General features: G+C 40.9%; 1 protein-coding gene across 1 annotated transcript in view; it reads right to left on the bottom strand.

Moving 5' to 3' along the window:
• BRINP2 (BMP/retinoic acid inducible neural specific 2) overlaps nt 1-23,078 on the bottom strand; it is a 137,688-nt gene extending 114,610 nt beyond the window's left edge. Inside the window, exon 1 of the mRNA XM_072648559.1 lies at nt 22,275-23,078. The gene's annotated coding sequence lies outside the window, so the exon portion shown is untranslated. The remainder of the gene's footprint in view (nt 1-22,274) is intronic.
• Between the last annotated feature and the right edge of the window lie 2,558 nt (nt 23,079-25,636).

The following is a 25,636-nucleotide window of genomic DNA, read 5'->3' on the forward strand; positions in this document are numbered from 1 at the left end:
ATGCACTCCTGCATAACTTAAGGACAGAAAAGCAAGTGAACAATGAATCTGGGTGAAAGTTGATACTCCACAGTGTAAGCGAACACAGTCAGCAATAGAATACTGAATTTCCTTTCTTGGCCCTGACTCTCCTCTGCTCATGGATGTGTAAGCACTGGTTTTTGTGTCTTGGAAAAAAAAGGTGGAGAGGAATAATACCTTGTTCTTAGAGGTTCAGAGAACAATAATGCTGCCAGTTGACGTATTCGGCTTAGGCTGAAACAATCATCCACCGGGTATCCCCTTTATCACATAGTAAAAGGGCTCAGAGTCAAAAGGAACACATCCATGAAGGAGAGATCTTGACAAAGCAAAAGAAAATAAGGGCAGAGATATATCGTTATGTTTGTGGTGATTGGCGACAGATGGTGTGCCAGCCAGGTGGTAAGGACCATAAGTATTTTCTTTTAGAGGAAGGGCACATGCTTTGGATTAGCCCCTCTGCTCAGCTATAGAAACAAGCAGGAAACAAACCTGGACAATGTGAATGCCAAGAATGGGAATCAGAAGGGAGCAGCCCTTTCCAATTTCACTTTAATGGCTCTTTTCTTACCCTCTTCTATGCTCTTCCTGACCACAGATTCCATCTTCTCTGCCCTTAAACACTGGGTGATCAGTTTTTGAAGTAGGGCTACTTTTCTAATCCTTTTAATGACTTAGGCCAGATTTCTGGACCTTAGCATCCTCATTTGCAAAAGAACCAAGTTGTACTAGAAAACTTCTAAAGCAGCTTCTGAACATGAAGCCTCTCTGTTGATTCAATAGCATGTCTGAAGTGTTTCCACAGCACTGGAGGAGATAGAAAGTTCTGATAAGACTTGGTCCCTGCTGCCACAGAGCCTGCATTTAGTTGGGAGATAAGATTCCAACACAGAAAGCATGACACTTAACATGACAAGATCCATTTATTAGGAAGTTGCAAAACAGAGGGTACTGGGAGATCTGAGGGGCAAAGTTGTTACTGAGTAGGAGGAGGCAGAGGATGCTTGGTGGAGAAGGAGATGTTTCTTTGGGGCTATAAAGGATAAGTATGAATTAAGCAGGCAAAACAGGGCAAGGGGGCAGGCATTACAGACTTAGGGAACAGGGTGAGAAAAGACACAGAGACATAGAAGCCCAGGGCATATTCGCGGCACAGAGGATGGTCCAGTTTGAAATAGAAAGGAATAAGTGATAATCCACTAAGGCTGGAAATAAAAGGTATTATCAGACTGAACACCAGTCAGAGAGAGGAATGTGAATTTTTACTCAGCAGGTAATATGGAACAAAGGAAGATTTCTGAAAAGAAAGGTAACAGCACCAAACTTTTGCTTAAGAAAGATCATTCTGGCAGTGTTTTAAAGAATAAATTGGAGTAGATGTGAAATGGGGAATAACTGTTAGGAGATTAATGCCTTAGTCTGAGCAGGTGGTAACAAGGGCCTATATTTGGATCTGGAGTGGAAATAGAGACAAGGGATAGATGGATATTGTTGTGTTGTATCGTATTACATAATTATACAATAACACTACATTCTATCATATATCACATCATATTGTATCATTTTATTATATATGCATATATATTATATTAGGTAATATAACGCATTGATATCCCCTTTATCAGACAGATGACGATGATGATGATGATGATGATGATGATGATGATGATGATGATGATGATAGCTAACATTTATATAGTATTTACCATGTGCCAGACACTGTGTCAGGCACTTTACCAATATTATCTCATTTGATCCTCAAATACTCTGGGAGGTAGGTGCTATTATTATCCTCATTTTACAGATGAAGAAACTAAGGCAAACTGAGGTGAGGTGACTTGCCCAGGGTCACACAGTAAGCTTTCCTGAAGACTTAGGTCTTCCTGACTGTAGACCCAGTGCTTTATCCACTGTGTCACCTGGCTACTGGATACTATGATAATACTATGAAATCCAATGGATGCTGCAATCTGCTACCTCTGCATCAGGCTCTGTATCTATTTCAACATATCAGGATCACAGATTCTGTTTGTGGTCCCTTCACTCCAGTATCATTAACAAAGCTGAACATTCCTCATGAGTTCTTGTTCTAAGAATTATTACTCTTATTTTACAGATGAAGAAATTTAGTCACTCACAGATTCAATAACCATTCTGGTACTGAGAACAAATCACATTGGAGACTAATCTCACCTAAGTTTATTGACGATAAAACTGAAGCCCAGAAGTGGTTACGTGATTCATCCAAGACCACACTGGTAGCAAGTGGGATTTAAATTCATGTTTACTGACTTGACATCTACTGCTTTCCCTACATGCTGCCTCTCAAGGGCTAATGTCCTTTCTAGTTATTTATCCTGGGTTCCTTATGGTCTTACAATATAATAAAACCCCATAGCTTAGTATCAGAAGACCTGGATTTGAATTGCATACTTAACATGTACTTATCATATGACAATGGCTAAGTGACCTCAGTTTCCTCATCTATAAAATGGGAATAATAACACCTTTACTCTTGACTTTACAGAAATACTAAGAAAAAAGTGTTTTATTAGGCAAAGTACTTTATGAAAATCCAGCTATCACCATTACTATTGATAATAGCAAATAATAAAAATAAACCAGTTCTTCCCAGGCTTCAACAGTAATCAACAAACAAAAAAAAAGAGCATGCAATGTGCAAGGCACTGGAGATACAAAGATACAATAAAATGGCCCCTCCCTTCAAGGAGCTCATAGTGTATAAGGGGGAGATACAGCATGTACACACAAATAAACATAGCAGAAGGAAAACAGAAAAGAAAAAACAGAGGGCTTCATAGAAGAGGTGGCCACTAAGCTGAGCCTTGAAAAATGACAAGAATTCTGGGAGACAGAGATAAGAGAGAAGTGAATTTTAATCATGGGGGACAAATATGCAAAAGCAATCACAGGAGATTAAGTGTCAAGTTAAGAGCAATCTAGTTTACCTAGAATACAGAGGAATAATGTGGAAGAAGGCTGGGAAGGTAAGTCATACGCTGATTGGAAAGAACCTCATGTGACAGACTGATAGGTTAGTCACTGAAAGTTTATTAATATCAAAGTGACATGATCACACCTATGCCTTAGTAAGATTATTATGGCAGCTGGAGGATAGATAAATCATTATGGAGAGAACCTGGAAGCAGGAAGACCAATTATAAGGCTAGCACAGTAGTATTAGAAGGAGATGAAGAAGGATGGACTAGGAGAGAGTGGCTGAGAATGAACTGAAGGGGAAAGATTGGAAGAGGTCAGATTCTACAAAATTTGGTCACTGGTTGAATGTGGAGAGTGAAGAACAATGCAGAGTCCAAGATGACTCCAAGATAATGAGACTGAGAACTAAAAGGAGGGGAGTACCTTTGACGGAAATAGGTAAGTTTTGAGGAGGAACAAGTTTAGGGGGAAAGGTGATGAGTTCCATTTGTGACATAGTGAGCTGTAGACATCAGTGTGGTCTTAGAGATTAGAGCTGGAGATAAGGATTTAGGAATCATCTGGACAGAGGTGATAAGCAAATCCTTAGGACAGATAAGATGTGGAGGACATTGTCTGCTAAGGAGACAGAAGGCAGATGATAATAGAATAAAAGTGCTTGAGGAGTCATCAGACAGGGAAGGGAAGATCCAGGAGATTGCAATGTCACAAAAGTCAAGGGAGAAGAGAGTAACCATGGAGGAAAGAGTTGTCAGCAGCATCAAAAGTTGTGGGGAGAACTTTTTTTGTTGTTGTTTCATAACAGACAAATGTTATCAATCTGGAAAGCTCAAAGTGAGAAGCATCCTCTTTAACAGGGCAGATGGACACCTTTTCTGAAATGTGTACTGTTAGGGAGACTTATCTGGCCCCCTGAGAGATAAAACGACTTGGTGAATCACACAGCCAGTATAAGTCAGAATAGGACTCAAACCCTGGTCTTCTTAACTCCCATTCTATTCTATTCCAATACCACACTACTTGCATCTTATGGGTAAAGGTTGTTTATTCATCAAAACAGTGATGTGTTCTGATTTATGGCCAGCTCTCCATCACATTAGGAACTCTGATCTCACCTAAGTTTCTTGCTGATGACTTGTTTATTGATGATGATAAATTTATTGAGACTGCCTCTCAAGAGTGAATTATGATCGAGAAAAAGCCACTGGATTTAGCAATTAAGATATCATTGCTAAACTTATAAAAAGTAGTTTCAGGAAGCTGAAAAAACAGAAATTGGAAACTGAGTAGATGACAATAAAGTGGAAACTACAAGTGTAGGGTCCTTTGTGGCAAAAAAAGAGAGAAGATATTTGGGATGGTAGCTTGAGGGAATAGAAAGGTGAAGTAAGGAGTTTTTAAGGATGAAGATGACATTTCCTGATAAAGCAGGACCCAATGGAATTGTTGAGGACTTGAGAAGATAAAAACAAAAAGTACAGAAGGTTTTGACCTTTCAGGTCAAAATCGCATATATCGTTCTCTTAAGAACAAAGGATGAATATTTATACTCTCTCCTCCAATAATCAATTTAATTTTTTTAAAGTGATAATGTCCATCCCATATATGACCAAAAACAAAAAAAAGTAAAAAATTTGTAATACCTCTCCTTAGCTCTAGTACATTATTGGCAGGGAAGCCACTGACATCATAATTTTTAGAGACAGAAGAATCCTTAAAAAATGTTATTTGGTTCAAACCTTTCATTTTACAAATGAAGAAACAAAGACCCAGGAAGCTGTTAAATGGGCTGCCCATGACCACACAGGTAAGTAAGCAACCAAGTTAAGATTGTGACCAAGGTCCTTCCACTGCACCTTCCACCGTGTGTGTGCCTTCATAGTTTTGCTTGAGGGTTGGGCCCAGGCATTGAATCCAGGACCAATGATAACATCAATTTCTTGCTGGCTGCCGGGAAGTAACCCCCTTCTCCCCCAAAGATGGAAAATGATCTGTCTGAGGTTTTATGGCATCCATGGAGAAGCCAAAAGTGGAGAGAATGGAGACAAATGAAAGGGAACTTAGTAGTAGAGGGTGAGAAGCGAAATGCAATAGCTAGATGAATTAAGGGAAGAAAAAGAAATCTAACCTTGCTAACTGTTTAGTTTAAGGTGAGAAATAACAGGATTAGAATGTCAAATTGCTGAGTCCTGCGGACCTGAAACATAAACCTTTTCCAAGTTGCTCCGCTTCCCACTCTTCCTGCCCCTCCCAAAGGTGCTAATTAAATCTAGACTGGAAATAAAATAAAAGAAATAAAATAAAAAATCGAGGTGCTGTTTTTGAATCAAGCAGGTCACATGCTATCAGTCTGCAAGCAAGCTCAGTGCCCGGCTTACTTAGACCCATTGTCAGAAGCTTCAGGGCAGGGACTGGGGCAAACATCAGGCTAAAATGAATTTCACAACTCTTCTGAACTTTCCATAGGCTCTTACTGAATGTCAAACCTTTGAATTCTCACCCTCTTAGTCCCCAAAGCGGTTCAGCTGCAAACAGTGGAAACTCTCTTTACAATGATTCTTAAGTAGTTTTCACCATTCTAAGAGTACTACAGCATCCCTGAAAAGATGCCCTTAGAGTCTTAAGAAGGACTACGTATGCTTCCAATTAGAGGTGGTTAGGTGGCAGGGGATCGAGTTAACTTGGAGTCAGAGTGACTCTGGGGCTGTTCATCATATCAACTCAGTGCTCTGTCTATCACTTAAAAAATAAAGGTGATTTCTTTGAAACTCGTAACTTTCAGGCTCCTTCCCTTTCCCACTGGGCTTCCCAGGAGGATGAGTTCTATAAAATTCAGGAGATTCCTGTCTACTCTACCCTGAACTCAGGGCTTTAATAGTCTATCAAAAGTCCAATCCAGCAAACATTTGTTAAACATCTATTATGTGCAAGGAACTAGTGATAAGCCAAAATGAGAAACATATCTTGCCCTCAAGGAACTTCAATTCTATTGGAGGAATGGAACATATAAATTTCTTTAATTTTATAAATAGTGTTCTTTATTTTTCAAAATTTATTTTATTTTATTTCTGGAATAAAACATTTTCATAACATAGCATAAAAAAATGATCGTACATGAAACTGCAAATCTATAATGCACAATTTGTTTTTCCTTTAAAATATATAATAAAGTTATCATGCAATTTCTTACAGCATATTTTCAAAGTTTTTTAGGTAAACATTTATTATTTATCCCTCTCACTTTCCCCCTCACCACTGAACATTTTTTAAAAATCCTCACAAGAAACATGAATAGTCAAGGAAAACAAATTCTCACATTGGCCATGTCCAAGAATGCATGCCTTATTCTGGATTTAAGTTCATCACCTTTCTGGCAAGAGATGGGTGGTGTGATTCATCATCAGTCCTCTGGACTCGTCACTTATTAATCAGAGTTCTAAAGTCTTTCAAACTTGTTTTTCCTTGATAATATTGTTATCATTATGCAAATTATTCTCCCAGTTTTGTTCAATTCAGTCTACATCAATTCACACAGGTCTTCCCAATTTCCTTTGAAATTGTTCACTTCGTCATTTCTTATTATACAATAATGTTATATTACATTCATATACTAAAATTTGTTTAGTCATTAACCAATAGGTGGACACTCTCTTAGTTTCTAGGTTTTGCTTTCTACATAAAGAGCTGCTATAAATATTTTTTGTACATGTTGGTCTTTTTCTTCTTTCTTTGATCTTTTTGGGGTACAGACCTAATAGTGGTCCAGTTGGGTCTCACAGTTCAGTTATTTGGGGGGTATAGTTCCAAACTGATTTACAGAATGGCAATATGAATTCCCAGCTCTACCAGCAAAGCCTTAGGGTTTATCTTCCCATAGCCTATCCAATTTGTCATTGTCTTAGTCTGTCATCTTTGTTAATCTTATGGATGTGAAGTAGACAGAACTTCATAACTGCTTTAATTTGAATTTTTCTTATTATTAATAATTTGGAGAAGTTTTCATAGGTCATTGATAGCTTAGATATCTTCCTTTGAAAACTGCCTATTTATGTAAATATATCTGTAAATTTCCAGAGGGACATCTAGGTAGCACAGTAGATGGAATGCCAGACCTGAAGCCAGAAGACATCTTCTTGAATTTGATTCTGGCCTTAGACACTCATTGGCTGTGTGACCCTTGGCAAGTCACTTAAATGTGCTTGCCTCAGTTTCCCCATCTGTAAAATGGGAACGCACCAGAGAAGGAAATGGCAAACCACTCCAGAATCTTTGCTAAGAAAACCTTAAATAGGATCACAAAGAAACAACTGAACAACAATAAATTTGCATAGGATGAGGGAGAGTGGACTAATACCTACAGGAACAGGCTTTCAATTGAAGAAGGCAAAGGAAGGGAGGCTGGAAGGAATCTAGGGAGTGTTAGAAGCAGAGGTCCTGAAGGAGTGCATACTGGGCTTGGGGGTCAACCTGTACAACATCACAGTGGTGGGAGATAGAGTCCCAGGTTTAGGGATGACAAATAGGCTTTGTTGGTTGGAACTTTGAAGGCATGAAAGGGAGTAAATGTGCAATACACTTGGGAAGGGAGGCAAGAGCCACATTGTACAGGGCTTTAAATTTCTTTTTCTTAGAAGATTCCAAATTGCTACACTCACCTAGCATGCATTTTTCCAACTTTGTGTTTTCCATATAGGACCATAGATATTAAAGTGGAATTGACTTCCCAGGTCATCTAGCCCAATTCCCTCATTTTGCAAATGAGGAAAATGAGGCCGAGAGATTTGAATCCAGGTCCTTGGATTCCAAAATACAAGAGTCTTTTCCACTAATCCCTGCACACAATCAAAAGTATGATCTGAACTCTTGGGAAAGTCCCACCTACCTGAAGGCCTATGTAGTCCCTGCTCCTCTGAACCATTCTATTATGTTTGCATAAGCAAAACCTCTCATTATTATATGACCCATGTCAATTCTTCCAAAATTACCCTATTTTCCTTCATATAAAGATGGATTCTTAAAAGTCATAATCCATGTGCTACAAAGCACAAACAGGGAGTTTACTTGTATTTTGTCCTTTTTCCCCAAATTAAGTCTCAGTAAGTCACTGCCAACCCCATTTCATACACAGTATTTGTGAAATGCATTTCAAGAAGCCAACCAAATATAATATGTCATCTGATGCCTGTCATCTGGCAAGAAGTCCACTGTCTTTACTGAAACAACCAATTCTAGACCAATTACTCACACATACTTTCCAATGCTGTCATTTCTGGTGGCCACAGGAAACTCAACACAGAAAAAGCTTGGGTCAGAGCAAGATAGAAATGTTGCAGGTGGAAGGATTAGAAGGTTGAAAGAACTGGAGCACAGATACCCAGAATTGTTGTGAGACTTAGCCCCAGCACCTGGGGGAGAGCATCATTAGTGTCAAACAAAGTCCACACCTGGGCAGTGTCTCAAATTGCATTCCAAATCATCCTCCTTCAAACAACCACAATGCTTATAGAAGAAAGAATGCCCCAGTGGCACTTAGCATGGATAATTCTGGAGTTTTAAGACATAAAGAGGAGTCCTCCATAACATTGTGCTTGAGTTCTAATATTTACACACACTCTATGACTTCTGTCCCTAAAAATGTCATTAAAACCATGGATCTACATGTTAGATGGAATAAACACTATGACTTCAAGGTCTTCAAGGAAGAGATTTATAACCCTTCTTTCCTTCCTCTTGTTCCTTCTCTTAATACGTTCACTTTAACCCATCTCTCCACTGGCTAGTAACAGAGGCTTAAATGTCCTGGTAAAATTAATTCCTTTAGTGTAAGCATGGAAGGATCATTGGACTTGGATGTAGAAAGGACCTTTGAGATCAATTCTTGTTAAATTGAAATGAATCCAATCAAGCCTAGCCTCATCAGTTTAGAGATGAAGAAAGTGAAACCAAGAAAGGTTAACTTTCTTGTGACTTGTTCACAGTCACACAGATGATGGACTGATGGGAGGTCTGCAAGGGATGGGCTTCTAAGTCAAAGCCCCTAATTCTAGAGTCTTCTGGAAAGGGCATCGCACTCGCACTCTCCTTGTCAGTCACTCGTACCTTCCTTGTCAGTCACTCATACCTTTGCCACACATTAGTTAGCAAAGATCAAAGGTCTAAGGAACTAAAAAAGAGAAAATGTAAATTGTAAAAGAGGAAGCAACAAATGATGGGAATGGTTTTCCATAAGGGTAGGTATCTCTGAGGGTCCATAGCCTTGATTCCTAGGCAGAATGAGGAAGAAGTAAGAGACAAGGAAGAAAAGTACCATTGAGAAGAAAAATTTACAATCTTGCTCAAGACACAATTTAATTGAGACTACAACGTAATGTTACCTAGCCTCCCTTTTTAATCCAGCCTCACCTCTAGTCTTCATCTCTCCCTCTCCTCTCCCTTTCTGCCTTCTCCTAGCCCCCATCAATCACAGAGATTCTGAGAATAACTGTGGAAGATCCATAGTATGAGGTGAGAGATGGCTTTGATGAAAGACAAGTATGGGTGCCCATTACCACCACACACTCATACATAAACAGCACCTCCAAGATGAAGGTTATAGATGCTGCAGTAAAGAATTCCAGGGTCCTAAGCTAGCCCAGAGAGAGTCATTTTCACAAAGGTAGTCACTCACCCCAAGCATCTTCCTTCCTCTCTAGATTCTGCCCTTGTGGTCCATAGACAGGTGTGTTGTAACAAAGTCATCTGCCTCTAGGGGTCTCTAGTGTATAGAGGTTTCTCTGGACTCCGGCGCTGCGGCTGCTGTATCAGCTTTGTAACTCAGACCCCCAAAGAAAAAGGGAAAGGGAAAGAAGGAGAGGGGAAAAGGGAGAGGAAGGCAAAACCAGGAGAGGGATAGAGGAAAAGGGAGAGAAAGAGAGAGGGAGAGGGAGAGAGAAGGCAGGGAGTCTAAAATGGACCTATCACCTCCCCAAATCTTGTTCATTCACCTGCTCTGAGACTGACATCTTTTTTTATAGTATGTTAAATGGCTGAATAAAACAGTGAAGAGAGGGAGCCATTAACCACCTTCACAACCCTAACTGATATGCTTCAGTATTTCCGTTCCTCAAGGGGATTCCAAGGACTTCCTTCTCCCTTCTCCATTCAACCCCATCTCAAGACTGTGAGACTAGATCAGGGAAAGAGAGCTGCAGGGCTCATGGAGGCTACCCTAGAAAGTCAGTGAGCTTCCTTTCCTCGCTTTCTAGAGGCTAGCTAATTAAGCCAATAACTGAGGTCTCTCTAGCCCAGTGCTTCAGATTCATGATTCCCCATTCCCATTGCTGGGTCCTATTACCACTAGGGGCAAGGCCAGAAGGCTGAGGGCCTGGGCGGAGAGGAAAGGAGGAAGGAACTGGGATTTTGAAAAAAGTAGCATCTGCAGTTCTGACAGAAAAGTGGCTCAACACCTGGGAGGAAACTTTTTTTTTTTTTTTTGAGACAAATGCTAGACAAGGACAATTTTTGCTGAGGGCCAATGTGTTCAAATACAGGTTTTTCCATTGCATCACTGCTGAGTAGGGCAGCCCAAAAGGAGCAGCTATGATGAGGGAAAGAAAAAAGCAAGTTAAGCTATTCTGATCCTACAGTGAGTTTCATCTCCATCTCTGTGCTTTTACATAAGCTGCATCTCATGCCTGACCCAGATGCCCTTCCTCTTTCCCTCCTCCCCTCAAGGTCTTCTGATGCCTGGCTCTGGTCAAAGCTCACCTCATGTGCTGCCTCATATCAGGCCTTTCCGGATAGCCCTTGTCGGCAGCCAACCCATTTAATTTTTATTGACTTTGAATATATTTTGTATTTAGTTAATGTATATGCCCCAATAAATTATAAGTTTCTTGAGGCCAAGGCCTGTTTTATTTTATGTTTCTTTGTCCCAAGTGCCTATCCTAGTATCTGAAACATTGTCTAATAAATTGTTCATTGAATGAATGAAAAATGGGTTCATGTTGACTTTACATATCAAATGGCATTTAGAGGTGCCAAGAGGTTTTAGTTTAAAAGGAATCCTCTTGTGAATTCTTATGTAAACAAAACAAACATCCCTTTGACTCTAATTATATGCTATTTTATGTATAAAATGAAGGGATCTGGACAAAGTGACTGACCTCAGAGGTCTCTTCCAGTTATAAGTCTATTTTCTATTTTATTAGAATTTATTAGAATTTTATTAGAATTTATTAGAATTTACAGATCTAAGAGCAGAGCATTTCTGTACTCTTCTTTTTCATCACTTGGATGAACCAGCCTACCTGGGTGAACTTTGTGATCAATGACTCCAGTACTTCCCACTGAGTTTCCTCCCTTCTACTCCATTCCTGAGACATTCAGATTTGTCCTCCTATATTAATTTTCTCCTCTTTGTGGCAACTCCTTACTCTAAGCTCTTCAGGGACCTGGGAAGTTTTTGATTCATTGAAGAGACACAAATCATTTTCAGCATACACTGATGACAATCACCCATCAACCTCTCATCCAAAGAACCACTGGACAAAGCCCAGTTGACTTTCAAGTAGATGACAAGATAATGAGTGGTTCTACATTTTGCTAGAGCACCTAGGATGTGCAAAGCACAGTGCAGTATGTTAGACACTATACTATTGTACATGGAGTCAGGAAAGATCTAGTTTAGAATTATGCCTCTGTCCCAGCTTAGCTGTGTGACCATGGGCAACTCATATAACCTCTTGGCTTATTTATCTGTAAAAGGGGAAGAACAGTAGCTGCACAATAGTGTGCAGTAAATGAGATGATGTATGTCAAAGTGCTTTTGTAACCCTTAAAATTCCCTATAAATGTCAAAAAAATTTTTATCACATCTAAAATTTCATTCATGTAGGGAGATTCGCATGAGGAAACTAATGCAGATCAGCATCTGCTCAACAAATTATAGTCTTAGTTGTTTAAATTCTTAAAAGTAAGACCTCTTGGTACCTTTAAAATGCAATTTGATTTCTAAACTAAACACAAACCCACTTTTCATTCATTTATTCATTCAATAAATAATTTATTAAGCCATGTGCTGGGTACTATGGTAGACACCTGGGGCATAGGAACATAAAATGAAACAAGACTCTGGTCTCAAGAAACTTACATTCCATTGCACACACATAACTAAATACAAAATGTATTCAAAGTCAATAAAAATCAAGTGGGTTGGCTACCAAGAGGAATCAGGAAAGGCTTCACATAGGAGGTAATACATGAGGTAAGCTTTGACTGGAACTAGGGATAAGATCTTGAGGGGAGGAGGGAGGGAGTACATTTCAGGCATGGGATGCAGCTTTTGCAAAAGGAGAGACAGAGAGACAGAGAGAGAGAGAGACAGAGAGAGAGAAAGAGAGAGAAAGAGAAAGAGAGAGAGAGAGAGAGAGAGAGAGAGAGAGAGAGAGAGAGAGAGAGAGAGAGAGAGAGCACACTCACTGGAGGATGGGAACGGCCTAAATTGCTTAGACAATAGCCTGGTCTATTAAGAGTTTCAGTGACTATCCCAGGATCACAAAGCCATCAGGTGACAGAAATGATACTTGAACCCAGGTCTCCCTGTCTCCAGGGCCTTTCCTCCACTCAGTATACCAGACTGCCTTTCTATTATTAAAAAATGAAAAATGGCATAATTTCTATCTTCAAGAGCCTTATACTCTAGCCGGGCATCAAGACTGTATGCAACCAAGGTTAGCATCTGAAAAGTACATTAAAGAGGTAAAACTGAGAAAGTTAAGAGGCTGGGAGAAAGTGAAAATGTTTAGTGAGGGAAGCAAATTGGGAAAAGCTTCGTGGTGGTAACAGCAAGGGTATAAAGCATCAAAGGAGGTTGGGGAATGCATTCTAGACACAGGAAACAAACAGCCTGTATAAAATGCAATTCCTGATTTCTTTTAAAACCATCCCTCCCAACCCATTTATGCATACTTCACTCCTTGCAGAGGTGAGAATGTCCTATGGGGAAAACAAAACAAAACGAAATGAAACCACAGGATTTGGAATCAGGAGACCTGATTGCATTCCTGGCTCCACCATTTCCCTGTCTATGACCTAGGGCAGGTACTTAAGTGTTTCTGGGTTTGTTTCCTCAACTGCAAAATGAGGAAGTTGGGCTAAATGACCGCTAAGATTCCTTCCAGCTCTCTATCTATACTCCCATAATCCACAGAATTAGATCGGGCCATCCATCTGCTTGCTCCATTCCAAATCTAAAATTCTGTGATTTTATGCTTATGCTTGGTAGCCCTCTGGCTATATTTAGGATGTTTTACTTTTCTCAAGTATCTCAGCATCATGCTGTTTGTAGGAAAGAGTTTAAAGTGGGATGGATAGCAAAGCAGGAATGTAGATGTTGGGCTTACAGCCTTGTGAGAATTGGCCAGATGAAGATGGATCAGGTTCCAAAGAGGCCCTTGAGGGCACTCAGTTTTAATATTATTAAACTTTTATGCAACACCCACAATGTGACAGGTATATGAGAGAAATAGAGACAGATTAAGAGAGAGGGTGATGCAGTGTGAGCTTCCAACAAATTTGTGACATCTGTCTTCATTTTCCCCTTCAACTCTTCTTTCTATGACTTCTTCTCATTTTGCAGAGACCCCTACTTGTATCCTCCAACAGACAACCTGTGCTGTGTATCCATACCATATTAGCTACTACCTTGGGTTCTTATGGTGACAAAATGGACTTGATCTATGCTCCACGGTAGTAATCCATGTTTGTTTTCTCCATGACCCCTTCCTCCATGAGTACTTACTAACTTGTCTTGTGTGTCATTTCCTCAAAGTATAAAGACACTGCTTTCTATTAGGGAACTAATAAATGTGGTTAATGTCAATATCCTTCCCTAACTCTACACCTTCATTCTCATATTTGCCTTTTATCAGGGTCTTTCCAAAGCCAGTACTGAGGTTGGTACCCCTCAAATTAAAGGGTACTAAAGCCTTTTATCTTTGGCATCAAGAAATAGGCTTAATTAAAATAAGGGTCTTGGCAACAGTGAGCAGTGTTCTTATCTTTGAGGTCTCCGAGGATTTTCTTTAGCTTCAGGTGTCCCTCTTGATAAAAAAAACAAAAACAAACACAAAATCCCCAAAATAAACAAAAAAAACCATCTTGGATTCAGTTGCCATATGTTGGTCATTACCTTACTACAAGAAAGGGTTCCCAGATTCTAAGATGTAGACAGACTTAAAAGTAATGTAACATATTTGATGAATTATTATTCAACAAGCTTAGCTTAGATTCATTCTATGTTCGTTCATAAGAGTATCCTAATTGTGGTTCTGATTATTCAAAAGGAAGCCAATTGTACTGTATGATTTATGTACTGCTACAAAAATTATTATAAATCAGAGTCTGACCTGAGATTTTTTTTTTCCTGTGACACCTCAATGACACCACACTGGGGAAACATAGGATTGTAGCCAATAGAGTTATGGACCAAGAAGTAAGGAAAAAATGAGTTCATATCCTCTACTCTGGACATTTATCAGTTTTGAGACTGTTGACAAATTATATATTCGCTTAGTCTATTTGAGTTTAAATTTCTTCATTTGTAAAATGGGGGTGATATTAATACCCATAGTACCTAGGTACTATATAGTCTGTTAAAATGGTCATATGAGATAAGATATGTAAAATTTCTTGTCAATCTCAAAATTCTATCCACATGGCTATTATTATTATTATTAAGCTGTATAAATTAAATAGTCTGGTCACATTATTGAAGGTCATTCCCAACATGCAGTCTGTACATATGATGCATGCATTGTGAGCCTACATTCCAATTGTGCCTAAATAGGTTATAATAGAAAATTCTATTTGTAGTCACTTTAGCCACTTGCCAAAGGGTCTTTATTGGCTTCTGCACCCTTGGCCCTCTACCTATTGTTCCTGTAGAAGGGAAAAATTGGCTCCTGATGCTAGCATGTAATGAATTGTTTGCTCTTTCTCAAAGAGATATGCAGTATCGACCAGGCTCAGTGTGTGTGACATTCAACAGCTGGGTCTCACCCTGGTGAGCTTTACTCTTTTTAGAACACAAGTTAAAAAGTGAGAACCTTCATTCTTAGGACCACAACTCAGTTCTGAATGTGCCTCATCCCCAATGCTACCAAAAAATAATCTTTGCCAAAGAGCAATGGTTTTCCTTAGTGATTTACATTATATCCACTTCTTATCTACTCCAGAAGACAAATGTTCAAGGGACATTCTAGGTAAAATATTCACACCAGACTTGAAGAATTATCATACTTTGAGGTGTGAGTCCCCCAAAAGAATTCTCTTGGTAATTTTCATTCTCAAACAGAAGGTCACAAAGATCACAAGGAAGAAATTAGTTTTCCTTAGGCCTTTCCCAATTAATCCTGAAATTAGAAGCTTCTCTCCCCACCCCTAGTGAAAATTCCTTTTGCATGTATAGGATGTGCCAAAAGTGTTAGTGTGGTTTTACTCTTCAATAGCTTAAACTACACTAACTTTTGGTTATACCCTGTGTTTAGCATGTTTACCTTAAACATAGGGGTATGCGTGGGGGCAGGGGGGGGGTGGTAGAATGTCTCTGTACATACAGTATATATAATGTATAATACACAAGGAGAGAGAGAGATTCCATCATACACACACACACACACACACGCACACACACACACACGCACACACCCACACATGCATACTATGAAGGCAGGGATGATACATATTCTCTCTCTCTCTCTCTCTCTCTCTCTCTCTCTCTCTCTCTCTCTCTCTCTCTCAGGACAGGGGATTTTTTTATTTTTTTGTTTATTTCTGTATCTTAGGTACCCAGGATAGATCCTGACACATAATGGCAACTTAGCCAAGGCCTTGTTTGACTGAGTTGATACAATGAGCAACAGGAAAGATGGTAGAGTTGAACAAGTACTGGATCTGACACTTGAGATGACTTTTGACCAGTCACTTAAATCTGGACCTCAGTTCTCTCATCAGTCAAATGTGGAGGATAAGATGGCTCTTCGGGTTTCTAACTCCAAGTCTATAATCAAATAATTTTATTCTCCAACACCCATTAATGCTTCTCCAGACTTCAAGTGACCCTGTCAAAGACACGACTTTCAATTCTAGCTTCAAGGCATGCCAGAAAGCTTAGTCTTCTGAAGTATATCACTCTCCTTCACTCAGCTTCAGGAAGGTGAAATTGCCTAAGTTTCCATACACCATAGTTTTCTGAGCTTTCTTGCTTCAATTATGCAGTATCTTTTGTCTTTTACATAATCACCATTTGGTAGGAAGTAGAGCTTGAAGCCAGAAGACAGCAGAGCACTCATGTTCTCCCACACAAATTATGGGTTCATCGATCACTTCACATGAATGGGCAAGCACACCGATCTTAATCCCTCTCTTGGTTCTACTTCTGAATCTCTGGACTTCATTACCAGGCCTCAGTTGCTTTCTCATCCTAGAAGCCCTAGGACATCCCTCCACCTCAAGTTCTCCTTCTCCCATTGATGAGTTCCTTCCCAGATCTCCATGTGGAGAAAGGGCCCTGAGCAGCCATCCTACATTCTTCTCTATGTGTTTCTTTTGACTCTCTGGAATTTATCACCAGACCCTATGTGAGAACCAGCCCCTCCTCTTGAGTTCTCCTGTGTGTCATCTTTCCCCATTAGATCATAAGCTCCTTGGGGAAAGGGACTGTCTTTCTTTTGTCTGACTTCCTATTCTCAGTAACTGCTTAAGAAATGCTTGTTGACTGACAACTGTCCATAAATCCTTTAATGGTACAGGAAACATTCAAGGAAAACTCAAGGATTGAAGGATGAAAATTCCAAGCCAAACCTTTATAAGACTGAACCTCAAATGTAGTGAAGTGATTATTTAAATATATTAGAAAAAATTCCAGAGTCCTTCCCATATGCCCCATTGATATTATATATATATATAGAGAGAGAGATCTATTATATATATATATACATATATATATATATATATATCAAACCCAACCTTAGGCACCTACTAGCCATGTGACCCTAGACAAGTCACTTCACCCTGTTCACCTTAGTCTCCTCATCTGTAAAATGAGCTGGAGAAGAAAATGGCAAACTACTTCAATATCTTTGCCAAGAAATCCCCAATTAGGGTCATGAAGAGTTGAACATGACTGAAAATAACTGAACAGGTACCTGTTGTATCTCCAATTCCTCTCACACGGTAGGCTCATGAGATTACAGAACCATAGATGAAAGAGACCTTAAAGTTCATTTAATCAGACCCCTTCAATTTCATAAATGAGGAAACTAAGGCAGAGACAAGTGGTTCCCCTTGTTCAAGATCATATAGGTAAGAAGTGACTAAGCTACCAATCCTACTCTAGGACTAGTGCTCCATGGGCAGCAGCTACCTCAACTACCAAGGTCAAACCTGGCTGCCTGTGTCATACCTTCCATCAACTACTGAGTGAGGGAGTTGAGGAGAAGGACTTAGTCATCAAGAACCTAAATGAACAAATAGAAAGCTGAAGCTTCTCACCTCTGTGGCTAAATATAAAGCAGGGGGCTTGACAGGGAAGGGATATTAGAAGACAGTAGGGTTTTCAGTAAATTGTTAAGTAACCAATAAGCACCTGCCTCAAGAAAGTGAGTAGAGATAAGAAACCAAACTGGAATGCAACTTTGCAGACACTGGGTTTATCTCTATCAGAAGAAACTTACAACTTACGTGACTTTGGACCAGTTTATATATCCCATTAATATTCATACTGGCCACAATCCCCCAGTCCATAATGGAAGAGGGCACCCAAGGAATGAGAGACACATGCAAAGGGAATATTCATTGCCAGAAATCAAATGAGGGGTGATGTCAAGAACCTGATGGTTTTATCAGTCCTTTCAGAGCATGACCTTTCCTTCGACAGATAAAGTCTACTTGTCATAGGTCTGCTGTTGACCAGATAAGGGGAAGGCCAGATGTTGCCACCACTGTATGTGTTCACAGCCCTTAGCTGTTCCTCGGAGCTGCCCCTCATATTAGAAATGATTTTATCCTCCCCAGATTAGCTTCAGAAAGGCCTAAATCACAGTACCTAGTAGTAAGGCTGTCAGCAATACAACACAACCTCCCCCCCACTCTCCACCCCCATTCCATCCTCCCTCTACTCCAGTGTGATTTCAACAGCAAATGTTTTATTAAAAAGGAAAAGGAGGGAAGGTAAAAGGTTATGCACACAGACACGCTCAAGAATTTTAAGACTGAAAACTCCTCAGTGCTAAATAACTCAAAATTTTAGCATTATATTGGTTTTAAAGGCATACTGGGAAAGAAATACTTGGGGGAAATTGACACCCACTCCAAAAAGTGTACAATTTCAATGAGATAGGATGACTTATACTGGTGCCTTTAAAATGTACGTGGTCCCTTATCAGCTGATAACAATTCCCATGCCATTTCCTAATGTGACACCATGAATCATCTGAATTTCATCAGGATTTTTGTTTGTTTGTTTGCCATTACACATGGACCATTGACTGGAAAAGGTGGAAAAGGCCAATCAAAAAGTTCAGTATTCCAGTGAACAGTACAGTCTCTAGAGCGAGGGAACATTCTTAATTTTTGCATGTGTCCCTTTGGCAGTATAGTGAAGTCAATAGACCTCTTCTGGGAATAAATATTTTTAAAGGTATAATATAAAATATTTAGGGTTACAAAGGAAACCAATTACAGTCCTGCTATTAATTATAGTTAACATTTATAGGTACTTTATAGTTTGCAAATTGCGCTACAAATATTAACTCATTTAATCCTCACCACCTCTGGGAGGTAAATGTTATTATTATTTCCATTTTACAGACGAGGAAACTGAGGCAATAATAATGAAATATAGTTTTTTTTATTTAAAAGAGCCCCTGTTCTAAATTATTTTATCTAGACCCTAGGACTGCTTCCTCCAGGTCGACTGTTAACTGAAATTCAGTTGCTACTTTATTTTCAGGATCCAAAGGGTAGGAGATGGATTGGATGGGAGAGCACTATTCTGGAGATATATGATTTCCTTCTCTTTATTACCAATTACAGCTTCTCTGCCCCTTATTATATTCTCATCAATCCTAATCCTAACTACTCGCCAAAGTATAAATCAGAGCCTGCCTCTTCCTCATAGCTATCTCCTCCCCAGCCCACCAATTGAAAATGATTTCTATCTTTTCTCAAGTCATGCTTATTGTCAATCCTGTATAGCCCAGTAGCAACTTTTACATGTCTTAGAATTTACATTGTTATCACTACTTAACTTCTTTGTTTTACAGTTTTCCTCAACTGTAAGCTCCCATAGGGCAAGCAAGGGACTCCATCTTTGTAAGCTTCGTAGCACCAAGCAAGTATTTGCTCGTTTCATTAGCTCTCCAACACAACCTTGTGTTCAATTACTACCTCCAATTCCAGTTAAAAACAGAGCAGCTGAAGCAAAATAAGATTATCAAAAAATAAGTTGTGCATTAAAAGAAATGGTAATAAAAAGGCAGCATGGTCCAGCATGGGTGAGGAAGTTATGAGACTCAGACTGGAGCTCCCCTTTTTGCTAAAGACTGACTCTGTATAAGATAGGAAAAGTCTTTTAACCTTTCTGTGCCTCTCTTTGCCATGCCCCCTCCAAACATGTAAGGAGGAAACAATATCAGCTCTGGCTCTACCTCACAGGATAATCAAAGATAAATGAGACAATAAGCTAGTGTGAGGATTAATTAGATGAGCTTTTCGAGAAAGATGCCATCATACAATTTATACAGGGCCGTTATGATTTAAGAGAAATAGTTGAATCACCAAAAGGAAAGAACAGAGTGTGTGTGTGTGTGTGTGTGTGTGTGTGTGTGTGTGTGTGTGTGTGTGTGTGTGTGTGCGTGCGTGCAAAAGGGATGTGGGGAAGACAAGACAGGGCACCAACCTAGGAACCTCCATCCTAAGCATCTCAAGTCAGAAGAAAGGGCCCACACAGGTATCTCAGCTCCCTCCAGATTATCTCTTGTTTATAAACTGGGAAGTGGTTTTGGAGCACTCCCTGAGAGGGGCTCTTTTTTATGTGTTAGTCCCAGAGGGATTGCCTGTACCTGGGGACAGGTTATCAGGAAGAGGTAGATGACGCAGGGCTGACTCTGGCACCATACATGCTTTACCCTCTGGTCATACTCTGTAAACAACCTGTTGAGGAGCCAGATGGGGACCTCCTGAGGGGGTCTCCAGGGCAGGGTATTGGAGAGACACTAGCGCCCCAGTAAGAGTCAGAAACCCTGTGAGTGAAGGTTCGAGATTATTCCCTCTGTAGCCTCTCCTCTCCTTCCCCACCCTGACTCCATGCCTGCCTGCCTGTGTTTGCTGGCCACATCTGCAGCACCCATCACTTTATTCCTTAAAATATCCCATCTCAATTCTGGAGAGGGGAGACCATTCAGGGACTGATACTTGTCCCTTGCTGCAGCTGTTGATTACCAAGCCATCAGACATTCTAGAGCAAGCTGAGCTCCACTGGGAAAAATCCACATTCCTGAATCTACTTCCCTCCTCCCCAACATTTCACAGAAGCCATTCCCTGCCCCCTTGCCCTCTCTCTCCAGTGCCACTGTGTAAGGCAGCAAAGCGTGCGCTCTGCTGCACAGCAGAAAGCAATTACAGGTATTGATAGGATTTCAGGACCATCCTGGTAGAATTGGCCAGTTCCACACCTGATGCTACAAGACAACTTATTCAGGTTGAGAGAGAACTCAGAAAGCTTCTGCCTTAAATAAAGAACAAACATGCAGCAGCAAACCCTCAAGGAGGGCCATCGCCAGCTTCTGATCCAAAAGAACCTACTTAAGGATCACTCTCCCAGCTTCTGACATCATTACCCTGGAACTCCTTCCCCTATTTGTCTTCCCCCTTTCAAGGAAATTTTACAAACTACTACCCAGCTGCTGGGTTGGTCACTACAGGCATTGTATGCCCTCAAGCCATATGTTCAAGAAGTGGACACACTTGCATGTGCACATGTGTGGAGAAAGACAGCTGCAGAAGCATTTGACTCCCCAATAAACCTTCTCTCTTCCTTATTGGTTTATGCTGACATAACACTGTCCCTGATACAGAAGGCCCTGAGTACACAGCTACAAGGGCAGACTTTGATAATTACTACCTTTAAAAAAATCATTTGTTCATTTCCAGGGCACCTGACTCCCTGGGCTAGGGATAACACACACAGAGTTCTTTACAGAGGGGTCTGTTCAAGCATGTTAATAGTGTATTAGCTTGATTGTTAGTTAATATTTGGCTTAAGTCTATATACTCTGAATAAATACATACCACACAGAGGGCTGACTGGAGAGGAGAACTCCTCTGGGCTCCCAAGTTCATGTTCTCACTGAACAATTCAGTCATCTCTGGCTAGCCCTGTGTCTTGCCAAAGCATATTCTGGATCCGGCATGCTCTTTCCATACACAGCATTTTGTGCCTGTATACATGCAGCCGTGTGCCCGTATACATGCAGCCGTGTGCCCAGGCAACCATGCATGAAAGTAACATGCAAATAAATATATGCAGACCATTGCAAGAAAGAAGAGAGCTGCTACATCCTAGAATGAAGACTGTATTTCTGTCAGAACAGCAGAGCTGCCTGCCCATAGTCTCCGGTGCTTTGCCTGGCTTAACTCAATCAGTGGGACTTCCACCACCACCCCTAGGGAGAAGAATTGCTCTCTAATAAGGTTCTCTCTTCAGATTGTTTTCTCTGACGTGTGAGTGTAGAAGAGTAAGGGAGGCATAGACAGATATTGTACAGATATACTAGGTAGCTATAAGAATCCTAAGAATGGAGATCGCATGGATCCAACCTATGTTCTATTTATGCCTTGTAGAGCATACCATGGACCAAGAACAGGCAAATAGACCTAGTCATCCCCCATGATTACTCAGGAAGATGGGATTCACTGATGCTAATGAAAATTGTTCTAACTTTGAAGAGTTACCCCAGGCAATAATAGCACAGGTCAGGAAGAATGCCCAGGGATCTGGCTGCCACGGAGCAGCAACCGTAAAAGAACTAGATCCAGTTCAAACCAGGAAGCCTTCAGCCCGGCTCAGAACAGGACAGGAGAAAGCTAAGATGCCAAGAAGCACGGAATTATCCTCTCCAGCTGCAACTGCTTGCAAATGACCAAAGCAGCTGGCTTCCAGGGAGCAATTTGCCCCTTTATCGGTCTACACATACACATGCAACCAGCGTTCCCCAGGAAAACACCATCAAATACAATACCCGCTTAGTTACCTTGAATCATTGCAAGAGTCTCCCTTGCTGTATCGGCTGCTCCCAAACCCCAGAGCGTCTGAGAGGAGATTCCTAACAGATTCCAGGGTTTTTTCAGCACCGACCACATCTCCGGTGGCAGCTTTCCAAAGTTTTCATTTCATGACTTCACGTGCTTCCCCCCTTCCCCATATTTGGAGGGAATGCGAATGTCTTCCTTTCAGAATGTGAGAGAGCACGGATACCCCTTCCGAATTCTGGCTTTCCTTGGCTGCTGGTGCTGCTATACCTCTCGCTTGCTCTTTTCCAGCCGAACACCAAGAACTCCGGTAACCCAAAGCATGGTTAAGGAGTGCTTCTGGACTGGATCAGGAGGGTGAAGACTGGACGAAAGAAGCAAGGACAGCACAGAGCCAGCCCCTTGGGGAGTCCGGGGTCCCTCTGCAGAGGAGAAATCCAGGACCTTGCCTTCTTCAACTCTAAAAAGACTCACTCCCTCTCCTCCCAATCAGTGCTTTTCACTTGGGGAAAGGAAAGTCCACAGTCTTCAGCTGATATCATGCTGCTAGCTGATTTGTTCCTGCTTTCGCTACACACAGCAGGTGCACCCACATAGGTGGGTAACTAGTAGCGAGGTCCCCCCAGCTTGAGGCACTACTAAACGATGAAGCGGCTCTTCTCAGCGATTGGATCCTAAGGCAGCCTGTAGCCCTGTGTTCCCATGCTCTGACTCCGTGCTCTGTACCTAAGCAGTGTCACCTGCAGACTCAGGCACCCGATGAGCGTCTTAAGATAACAATGCTGCCCTGCCTGCCTCCCTCTCTCTTCCTTATGCACGGAGGTTGGCAACCAATGAGATCCGTGGTCATACTTCCTCCAGGTGCCTATTGGTTAACCAGCTTTGCAGGAGGGAGGGCTCTGGATTTTACCGGCTGTCTCCTTTGGGTAGCTAGTAGGCTGGGGTAGGAGCTCGGTTAACCCTCCCAGACTGTAGCAGGGACTTTCCAGTGTGATGGAAAAAGTGATGGACAGAAGCCTGACTCCGGCTTAGGGTGGTGTAGGGAGCTTGGGGTGAAAGAGGTGGAGTCTGAAAAAGAAGCAATCCAAATTGCCCTAATCTTCTTAGAGTTACAGTAACGCCTTGGTCACACTTCTGTTGTGGTTAACTTGAACTCCTGCAGAACAGAGGTCCGTTTCTGACTTAGAGGGTGGAGGTGGGCCATGCAACTGTTCTCTCTCTTTTTTTCTCCCCTTGCTCCTGAAATATCTAAACATATTTACTGCAGAAATAAGGCCAGAGATGAAAGACATCTATTTCCAAACAGTGGCCAAAAAGGACACTACAATGAGTAGGGAGAAATAAAAGAGAAGAGTCAAGGGCTCAGGGAGATGAAGGAGTTACAAAGCTTAGCAGCATACTCAGAAATTTGGATGGACAAAAGTAAGGCAAAGGCAGCTCCCAAATCAGTCAGGAAAAGCAAGGGTGCTGGGCTATTCATCTTCATCCCAGGGACAGATTAGGAAGGGAACACACACACACACACACACACACACACACACACACACACACACACACCCCAAAACACCTCTTGTTTTGAATGGGGAAATGTTTCCACTATGTTAGTTTCCTTCCTATTTATGCGATGGGGAGAGAGGGGGAGGGGACATGGATCTTGCTCTCATTTTTTGTTTTTAAAGGCACACTGGAGAAATCGGAACAGCAGCCGCCTTGTTTCTCCTAAGCAGGTGCTGCTGCTGAGCCTGCGAATTTAGATGGGGGGGGGGGGGGAAGGAAAGTGTGAGGAAAGAATATTAATTGTAACCAGGAAGGGCTATATTATGAAGGATTTTCATCATATAAGGAGGATGCAAATTGAAAAATGTGGTCTCTACCTTGCATATTGTACTGTGAACAAGGGGAAAAGGGGAAGGTGGTTCTTGAAGAGGAAGCTTATCTAACAGGATGAACCATGGGGATGAGCTTAGAGGATGTAGAGTGCACATTGTGGAACAGAGGGAATTTACTTTTATTCTCTGGAGATCCTACTTTCATTTCTCCACTTATCTGAGTCACTACTCAGAGCCGCCTAAGAAAGGAGAGAGATTCTCAATTTAGTTTTAACAGGTCAACATCAGAGGTTATTCTGCAAGGGACTTAGAAAAAGAGAGAGAGAGGATTAGGAATTTTAGGGAATGTCACAAAATTATAAATCAGGGTGAATAAAAAGGTTCTGAGAAGTCAGATGTTTCAAATGAATGAAAGACAACAGGAAATTCCCTCTCATATATATATAGCCTCTCACCTGCACTCAAGCCTTGTCACAAAGCCCTACCTCTCCCTGAGTCGGACAAATGCTGCTTGCACTCCCATCTTCTCCCCAACAAATAAACCCATGGCAGTCTTAGAGTACCAGGGGAATGGTTTGATGGATAGTTTTCTGGTAATTCAGTGAGGACCCACCAAAGAAACACCCAGCTTCAATTTTTCTCTAGACAGTGTGCACTGCTGCACCGTAGTATTTTCAGCATAGGATAGTGCTCAGTGGCAGTACCTGGAGTCAGAAGACCTGAGTTGAAATTCTGACTTTGCCAATTTCTGCCTATGGGAATTTAACCAAGTCATGTCACTTTTCTGAGCCTGTTTCCTCACTTGTAAAATGAGACAGTGGCACTACATGATTGGTAAGATTCTCTTCAGTTCTAAATCTGTATATTCCCTTTACATAAACCTTGTATTGACTCATCTGTATATGTATTGTTTCTGTCAATTGAATTGATAAGCTCCTGGAATACAAGGAATATGTCATTTTTGTCTTTGCATCTCCAGCACCTAGTATGGTCCCTTGTACATCTAGGTATGGAATAAATATTTAATTGAATTGACCTTAAGGTAGAAGGGGCTGGGAGTTACAGTAGATAGAATGACAGACTTGGAGTGTGGAAGATCTGAATTAAAATCTGGCCTCAAACATTTACTAGCTGTGGGACCCTGGGCAAGTCATGTTATGTCTGTTTACCTCAGTTTCCTCATCTGCATAATGGGGATAATGGTATCAACCTTCCAGGGTTTTTGTGAAGATCAAATGATATATTAATTGTTAATTGCTTAGCAAGGTGCCTGACACATTGTGAATGCCATATAGTTATTTATCATCATCAAATCCCTTTTAGTCATCTCTACTACAGTGGAAGGAGCAGACACTGGAATCAGAGGACACAAGTTCAAATTCAACTTCTGCTATCTATACAACCTGGGGAAAAAAACACTTAATCTGCGAAAGTCTCAGCATCGTCTTCTGTAAGATGAAGGGGTTAGATTACCTAGACTCAGATACATTCTCAGTCCAAAGATCTAACAAAAATGAAATGTCCTGAGTCATTAT

The sequence above is a fragment of the Notamacropus eugenii genome, chromosome 2 (assembly GCF_028372415.1).
Source record: "Notamacropus eugenii isolate mMacEug1 chromosome 2, mMacEug1.pri_v2, whole genome shotgun sequence".
Taxonomy (NCBI): Eukaryota; Metazoa; Chordata; class Mammalia; order Diprotodontia; family Macropodidae; genus Notamacropus; species Notamacropus eugenii.